Here is a 7,500-nt window from a genome sequence, read left to right on the forward strand (position 1 = left end):
CTAGCGGTCAGCCGCACCTTGAATCCGCTCTCCAGCACCTTCCTCGGACTCATGCTCTGCCAAAGTCGGCCTCCCATCTTCCAGGAACCAGCCTGGAGCTTCTAGCGGTCAGCCGCACCTTGAATCCGCTCTCCAGCACCTTCCTCGGACTCATGCTCTGCCAAAGTCGGCCTCACATCTTCCAGGAACCAGCCTGGAGCTTCCAGCGGTCAGCCGCACCTTGAATCCGCTCTCCAGCACCTATCTCGGACTCATTCTCCTCCAGGCCGGCCTCACATCTTCAAAGAACCAGCCTGGAGCTTCCAGCGGTCAGCCGCACCTTGAATCCGCTCTCCAGCACCTTCCTCGGACTCAAGCTCTGCCAAAGTCGGCCTCCCATCTTCCAGGAACCAGCCTGGAGCTTCTAGCGGTCAGCCGCACCTTGAATCCGCTCTCCAGCACCTTCCTCGGACTCATGCTCTGCCAAAGTCGGCCTCCCATCTTCCAGGAACCAGCCTGGAGCTTCTAGCGGTCAGCCGCACCTTGAATCCGCTCTCAAGCACCTTCCTCGGACTCATGCTCTGCCAAAGTCGGCCTCACATCTTCCAGGAACCAGCCTGGAGCTTCCAGCGGTCAGCCGCACCTTGAATCCGCTCTCCAGCACCTATCTCGGACTCATTCTCCTCCAGGCCGGCCTCACATCTTCAAAGAACCAGCCTGGAGCTTCCAGCGGTCAGCCGCACCTTGAATCCGCTCTCCAGCACCTTCCTCGGACTCAAGCTCTGCCAAAGTCGGCCTCCCATCTTCCAGGAACCAGCCTGGAGCTTCCAGCGGTCAGCCGCACCTTGAATCCGCTCTCCAGCACCTATCTCGGACTCATTCTCCTCCAGGCCGGCCTCACATCTTCAAAGAACCAGCCTGGAGCTTCCAGCGGTCAGCCGCACCTTGAATCCGCTCTCAAGCACCTTCCTCGGACTCATGCTCCTCCAGGCCGGCCTCACATCTTCAAAGAACCAGCCTGGAGCTTCCAGCGGTCAGCCGCACCTTGAATCCGCTCTCCAGCACCTTCCTCGGACTCATTCTCCTCCAGGCCGGCCTCACATCTTCAAAGAACCAGCCTGGAGCTTCCAGCGGTCAGCCGCACCTTGAATCCGCTCTCCAGCACCTTCCTCGGACTCATGCTCTGCCAAAGTCGGCCTCACATCTTCCAGGAACCAGCCTGGAGCTTCTAGCGGTCAACCGCACCTTGAATCCGCTCTCAAGCACCTTCCTCGGACTCATGCTCTGCCAAAGTCGGCCTCACATCTTCCAGGAACCAGCCTGGAGCTTCCAGCGGTCAGCCGCACCTTGAATCCGCTCTCCAGCACCTATCTCGGACTCATTCTCCTCCAGGCCGGCCTCACATCTTCAAAGAACCAGCCTGGAGCTTCCAGCGGTCAGCCGCACCTTGAATCCGCTCTCCAGCACCTTCCTCGGACTCATGCTCTGCCAAAGTCGGCCTCACATCTTCCAGGAACCAGCCTGGAGCTTCTAGCGGTCAGCCGCACCTTGAATCCGCTCTCAAGCACCTTCCTCGGACTCATGCTCTGCCAAAGTCGGCCTCACATCTTCCAGGAACCAGCCTGGAGCTTCCAGCGGTCAGCCGCACCTTGAATCCGCTCTCCAGCACCTATCTCGGACTCATTCTCCTCCAGGCCGGCCTCACATCTTCAAAGAACCAGCCTGGAGCTTCCAGCGGTCAGCCGCACCTTGAATCCGCTCTCAAGCACCTTCCTCGGACTCATGCTCCTCCAGGCCGGCCTCACATCTTCAAAGAACCAGCCTGGAGCTACCAGCGGTCAGCCGCACCTTGAATCCGCTCTCCAGCACCTTCCTCGGACTCATTCTCCTCCAGGCCGGCCTCACATCTTCAAAGAACCAGCCTGGAGCTTCCAGCGGTCAGCCGCACCTTGAATCCGCTCTCCAGCACCTTCCTCGGACTCATGCTCTGCCAAAGTCGGCCTCCCATCTTCCAGGAACCAGCCTGGAGCTTCCAGCGGTCAGCCGCGCCTTGAATCCGCTCTCCAGCACCTATCTCGGACACACTCTCCTCCAGGCCGGCCTCACATCTTCAAAGAACCAGCCTGGAGCCTTTAGCGGTCAGCCGCGCCTTGAATCCGCTCTCCAGCACCTTCCTCGGACTCATGCTCTGCCAAAGTCGGCCTCCCATCTTCCAGGAACCAGCCTGGAGCTTCCAGCGGTCAGCCGCACCTTGAATCCGCTCTCCAGCACCTTCCTCGGACACATTCTCCTCCAGGCCGGCCTCCCATCTTCCAGGAACCAGCCTGGAGCCTTTAGCGGTCAGCCGCGCCTTGAATCCGCTCTCAAGCACCTTCCTCGGACTCATGCTCTGCCAAAGTCGGCCTCCCATCTTCCAGGAACCAGCCTGGAGCTTCCAGCGGTCAGCCGCACCTTGAATCCGCTCTCCAGCACCTATCTCGGACTCATTCTCCTCCAGGCCGGCCTCACATCTTCAAAGAACCAGCCTGGAGCTTCCAGCGGTCAGCCGCACCTTGAATCCGCTCTCCAGCACCTTCCTCGGACTCATGCTCTGCCAAAGTCGGCCTCACATCTTCCAGGAACCAGCCTGGAGCTTCTAGCGGTCAGCCGCACCTTGAATCCGCTCTCAAGCACCTTCCTCGGACTCATGCTCTGCCAAAGTCGGCCTCACATCTTCCAGGAACCAGCCTGGAGCTTCCAGCGGTCAGCCGCACCTTGAATCCGCTCTCCAGCACCTATCTCGGACTCATTCTCCTCCAGGCCGGCCTCACATCTTCAAAGAACCAGCCTGGAGCTTCCAGCGGTCAGCCGCACCTTGAATCCGCTCTCAAGCACCTTCCTCGGACTCATGCTCCTCCAGGCCGGCCTCACATCTTCAAAGAACCAGCCTGGAGCTTCCAGCGGTCAGCCGCACCTTGAATCCGCTCTCCAGCACCTTCCTCGGACTCATTCTCCTCCAGGCCGGCCTCACATCTTCAAAGAACCAGCCTGGAGCTTCCAGCGGTCAGCCGCGCCTTGAATCCGCTCTCCAGCACCTTCCTCGGACTCATGCTCTGCCAAAGTCGGCCTCCCATCTTCCAGGAACCGGCCTGGAGCTTCCAGCGGTCAGCCGCGCCTTGAATCCGCTCTCCTGCACCCATCCTCGGACACACGTTCTTGCCTTTGGACCCCTCCTCCAGGAGCCAGGCTGGAGCTTTTGCCCCCTTCCTCCATCATTTCAGGCCGTGGAAAGTGTCATCTTTCGGATTATCAATTCACCGTCCCAGTCTGGTACTCAGATATTTTTCCGAAAACTGGGTTTCTGAAATCGTGCAGATGGTGTTTTCGTCGTCTGCTAATAACCTCGTCGTGTGGGAGAATAGGGGCGGGCCTTGGGCTGACTCGGCCCATCGTCCCCTTTTCCCGTTCTCTGACAGAAATTTTTTCCAACTTTATCACCCCTGGTACTATAAACTTTTTCACCTCTGGTACTATGTGGCACTTAGAAAATTTTCTGAACCGGGATTCTCACCCCTGGTACTTTTTGGCACTCAGAAAATATTTCTCAACCGGGCTTCATGCCCCTGGTACTTTTTGACACTTTGACGTTTTTCTGAACCGGGCTTCATGCCCCTGGTACTTTTTGACACTTTGACGTTTTTCTGAACCGGGCTTCATGCCCCTGGTACTTTTTGACACTTTGACGTTTTTCTGAACCGGGCTTCATGCCCCTGGTACTTTTTGACACTTTGACGTTTTTCTGAACCGGGCTTCATGCCCCTGGTACTTTTTGACACTTTGACGTTTTTCTGAACCGGGCTTCATGCCCCTGGTACTTTTTGACACTTTGGCGTTTTTCTGAACCGGGATAAAGGTCATTTAAAGAGGTGTGTGCATGGTTCCTACTAAGGAGTCTGAACTTGTTCTGGCCCAAGGAAATCACTTTTTAACAAAAATCCGTATTTGGTCTTAACTCGGGAAAAGAAGGCGATTCCTGTGTTTTGATCTCAAAAGAGGCCATTTATCCGGGTTTGTGCAGGTTTATGCATGGAACTTACTTAGAATGGATATATCTCTATGTATATATGAAGGACTAAGGAGTCTGAACTTGTTCTGGCCCAAGGAAATCACTTTTTAACAAAAATCCGTATTTCGTCTTAACTCGGGAAAAGAAGGCGATTCCTGTGTTTTGATCTCAAAAGAGGCCATTTATCCGGGTTTGTGCAGGTTTATGCATGGAACTTACTTAGAATGGATATATCTCTATGTATATATGAAGGACTAAGGAGTCTGAACTTGTTCTGGCCCAAGGAAATCACTTTTTAACAAAAATCCGTATTTCGTCTTAACTCGGGAAAAGAAGGCGATTCCTGTGTTTTGATCCCAAAAGAGGCCATTTATCCGGGTTTGTGCAGGTTTATGCATGGAACTTCCTTAGAATGGATATATATGTATGTATATATGAAGGACTAAGGAGTCTGAACTTGTTCTGGCCCAAGGAAATCACTTTTTAACAAAAATCCGTATTTCGTCTTAACTCGGGAAAAGAAGGCGATTCCTGTGTTTTGATCCCAAAAGAGGCCATTTATCCGGGTTTGTGCAGGTTTATGCATGGAACTTACTTAGAATGGATATATATGTATGTATATATGAAGGACCAAGGAGTCTGAACTTGTTCTGGCCCAAGGAAATCACTTTTTAACAAAAATCCGTATTTCGTCTTAACTCGGGAAAAGAAGGCGATTCCTGTGTTTCTTTCAGAAAAGGTCCTTTTTTTGAACTGGGATTCATGCCCAACATCCAGGCTCTCGTGCCCTGCCCACAGACACACATCCAGGCCGAGTTTCAGCACCTCTCCTCGGTCCAGTATTCATGGCTGCCGTCCTCTCCCAACAGCCAGTCTCTCATGCCCGGCCCAGAGACACACATCCAGGCCGAGTTTCAGCACCTCTCTTCGGTCAGGCAATCATCCCTGCTCCCCTCTCATAACGTCCAGGCACTCATGCCCTGTGCAATGACACATCCAGGCCGAGTTTCAGCACCTCTCCTCGGTCAGGAATTCATCCCTGCTCCCCTCTCATAACGTCCAGTCACAGACACAGATCCAGGCCGAGTTTCAGCACCTCTCCTCGGTCCAGCATTCATCCCTGCTCCCCTCTCAGAACATCCAGGCACTCATGCCCTGTGCAATGACACATCCAGGCCGAGTTTCAGCACCTCTCCTCGGTCAGGAATTCATCCCTGCTCCCCTCTCATAACGTCCAGTCACAGACACAGATCCAGGCCGAGTTTCAGCACCTCTCCTCGGTCCAGCATTCATCCCTGCTCCACTCTCATAGCATCCAGGCACTCATGCCCTGCGCACAGACACACATCCTGGCCGAGTTTCAGCACCTCTCCTCGGTCCAGCATTCATCCCTGCTCCACTCTCATAGCATCCAGGCACTCATGCCCTGCGCACAGACACACATCCAGGCCGAGTTTCAGCACCTCTGCTCGGTCCAGCATTCATCCCTGCTCCACTCTCATAGCATCCAGGCACTCATGCCCTGCGCACAGACACACATCCTGGCCGAGTTTCAGCACCTCTCCTCGGTCCAGCATTCATCCCTGCTCCACTCTCATAGCATCCAGGCACTCATGCCCTGCGCACAGACACACATCCAGGCCGAGTTTCAGCACCTCTGCTCGGTCCAGCATTCATCCCTGCTCCACTCTCATAGCATCCAGGCACTCATGCCCTGCGCAATGACACATCCAGGCCGAGTTTCAGCACCTCTCCTCGGTCAGGCATTCATCCCTGCTCCCCTCTCACAGCATCCAGGCACTCATGCCCTGCGCACAGTCACACACCCAGGCCGAGTTTCAGCACCTCTCCTCGGTCCAGCATTCATCCCTGCTCCCCTCTCACAGCATCCAGGCACTCATGCCCTGCGCACAGACACACATCCTGGCCGAGTTTCAGCACCTCTCCTCGGTCCAGCATTCATCCCTGCTCCACTCTCATAGCATCCAGGCACTCATGCCCTGCGCACAGACACACATCCAGGCCGAGTTTCAGCACCTCTGCTCGGTCCAGCATTCATCCCTGCTCCACTCTCATAGCATCCAGGCACTCATGCCCTGCGCAATGACACATCCAGGCCGAGTTTCAGCACCTCTCCTCGGTCAGGCATTCATCCCTGCTCCCCTCTCACAGCATCCAGGCACTCATGCCCTGCGCACAGTCACACACCCAGGCCGAGTTTCAGCACCTCTCCTCGGTCCAGCATTCATCCCTGCTCCCCTCTCACAGCATCCAGGCACTCATGCCCTGCGCACAGACACACATCCAGGCCGAGTTTCAGCACCTCTCCTCGGTCCAGCATTCATCCCTGCTCCCCTCTCACAGCATCCAGGCACTCATGCCCTGCGCACAGACACACATCCAGGCCGAGTTTCAGCACCTCTCCTCGGTCAGGCATTCATCCCTGCTCCCCTCTCAGAACATCCAGGCACTCATGCCCTGCGCAACGACATCACTCCGCAAAGGAAAGCTTTTGCGGTGTTTCTTTCTCAAAAAAGGCAATTTAAAGAGGTTTAAGCATGGAACCTACTCAGAATGAACATATACATAACGGACTAAGGAGTCTGAACTTGGTTTGGCCCAAGGAAATCATTTTTTAACAAAAATCCGTATTTCGTCTTAACTCGGGAAAAGAAGGCGATTCCTGGGTTTCTCTCTCAAAAAAGGCCATTTAAAGAGGTTTGTGCATGGAACCTACTCAGAATGAACATACACATAACGGACTAAGGAGTCTGAACTTGGTTTGGCCCAAGGAAATCATTTTTTAACAAAAATCCGTATTTGGTCTTAACTCGGGAAAAGAAGGCGATTCCTGGGTTTCTTTGTCAAAAAAAGGCCATTTAAAGAGGTTTTGTGCATGGAACCTACTCGGAATGGCTATATATGAAGGACTAAAGAGTCTGAACTTGGTTTGGCCCAAGGAAATCTTTTTTTTACAAAAATCCGTATTTCGTCTTAACTCGGGAAAAGAAGGCGATTCCTGGGTTTCTTTCTCAAACAAGCCGACCCCGGGTTAGGGTTAAGGAGAACCGGGCTCCAGCCCCTCCGGCCGGGTTAGGGTTAGGTTTGGGGCTGGGGCTGGGGTTAGGGTTAAGGAGAACCGGGCTCCATGCCCTCCAGCCGGGTTAGGGTTAGAGCTGGGGTTAGGGTTAAGGAGAACCGGGCTCCAGGCCCTAGGGCCGGTTTGGGGCTGGGGCTGGGGTTAGGGCTAGAGCTGGGGTTAGGGTTAGGGTTGGGGCTGGGGTTAGGGTTAAGGAGAACCGGGCTCCATGCCCTCCAGCCGGGTTAGGGTTAGAGCTGGGGTTAGGGTTGAGGAGAACCGGGCTCCAGGCCCTAGGGCCGGTTTGGGGCTGGGGCTGGGGTTAGGGCTGGAGCTGGGGTTAGGGTTAGGGTTGGGGCTGGGGTTAGGGTTAGGGTTGGGGCTGGGGTTAGGGTTA

This window comes from Odontesthes bonariensis, unplaced genomic scaffold (genome assembly GCF_027942865.1).
Source record: "Odontesthes bonariensis isolate fOdoBon6 unplaced genomic scaffold, fOdoBon6.hap1 scaffold_128, whole genome shotgun sequence".
Taxonomy (NCBI): Eukaryota; Metazoa; Chordata; class Actinopteri; order Atheriniformes; family Atherinopsidae; genus Odontesthes; species Odontesthes bonariensis.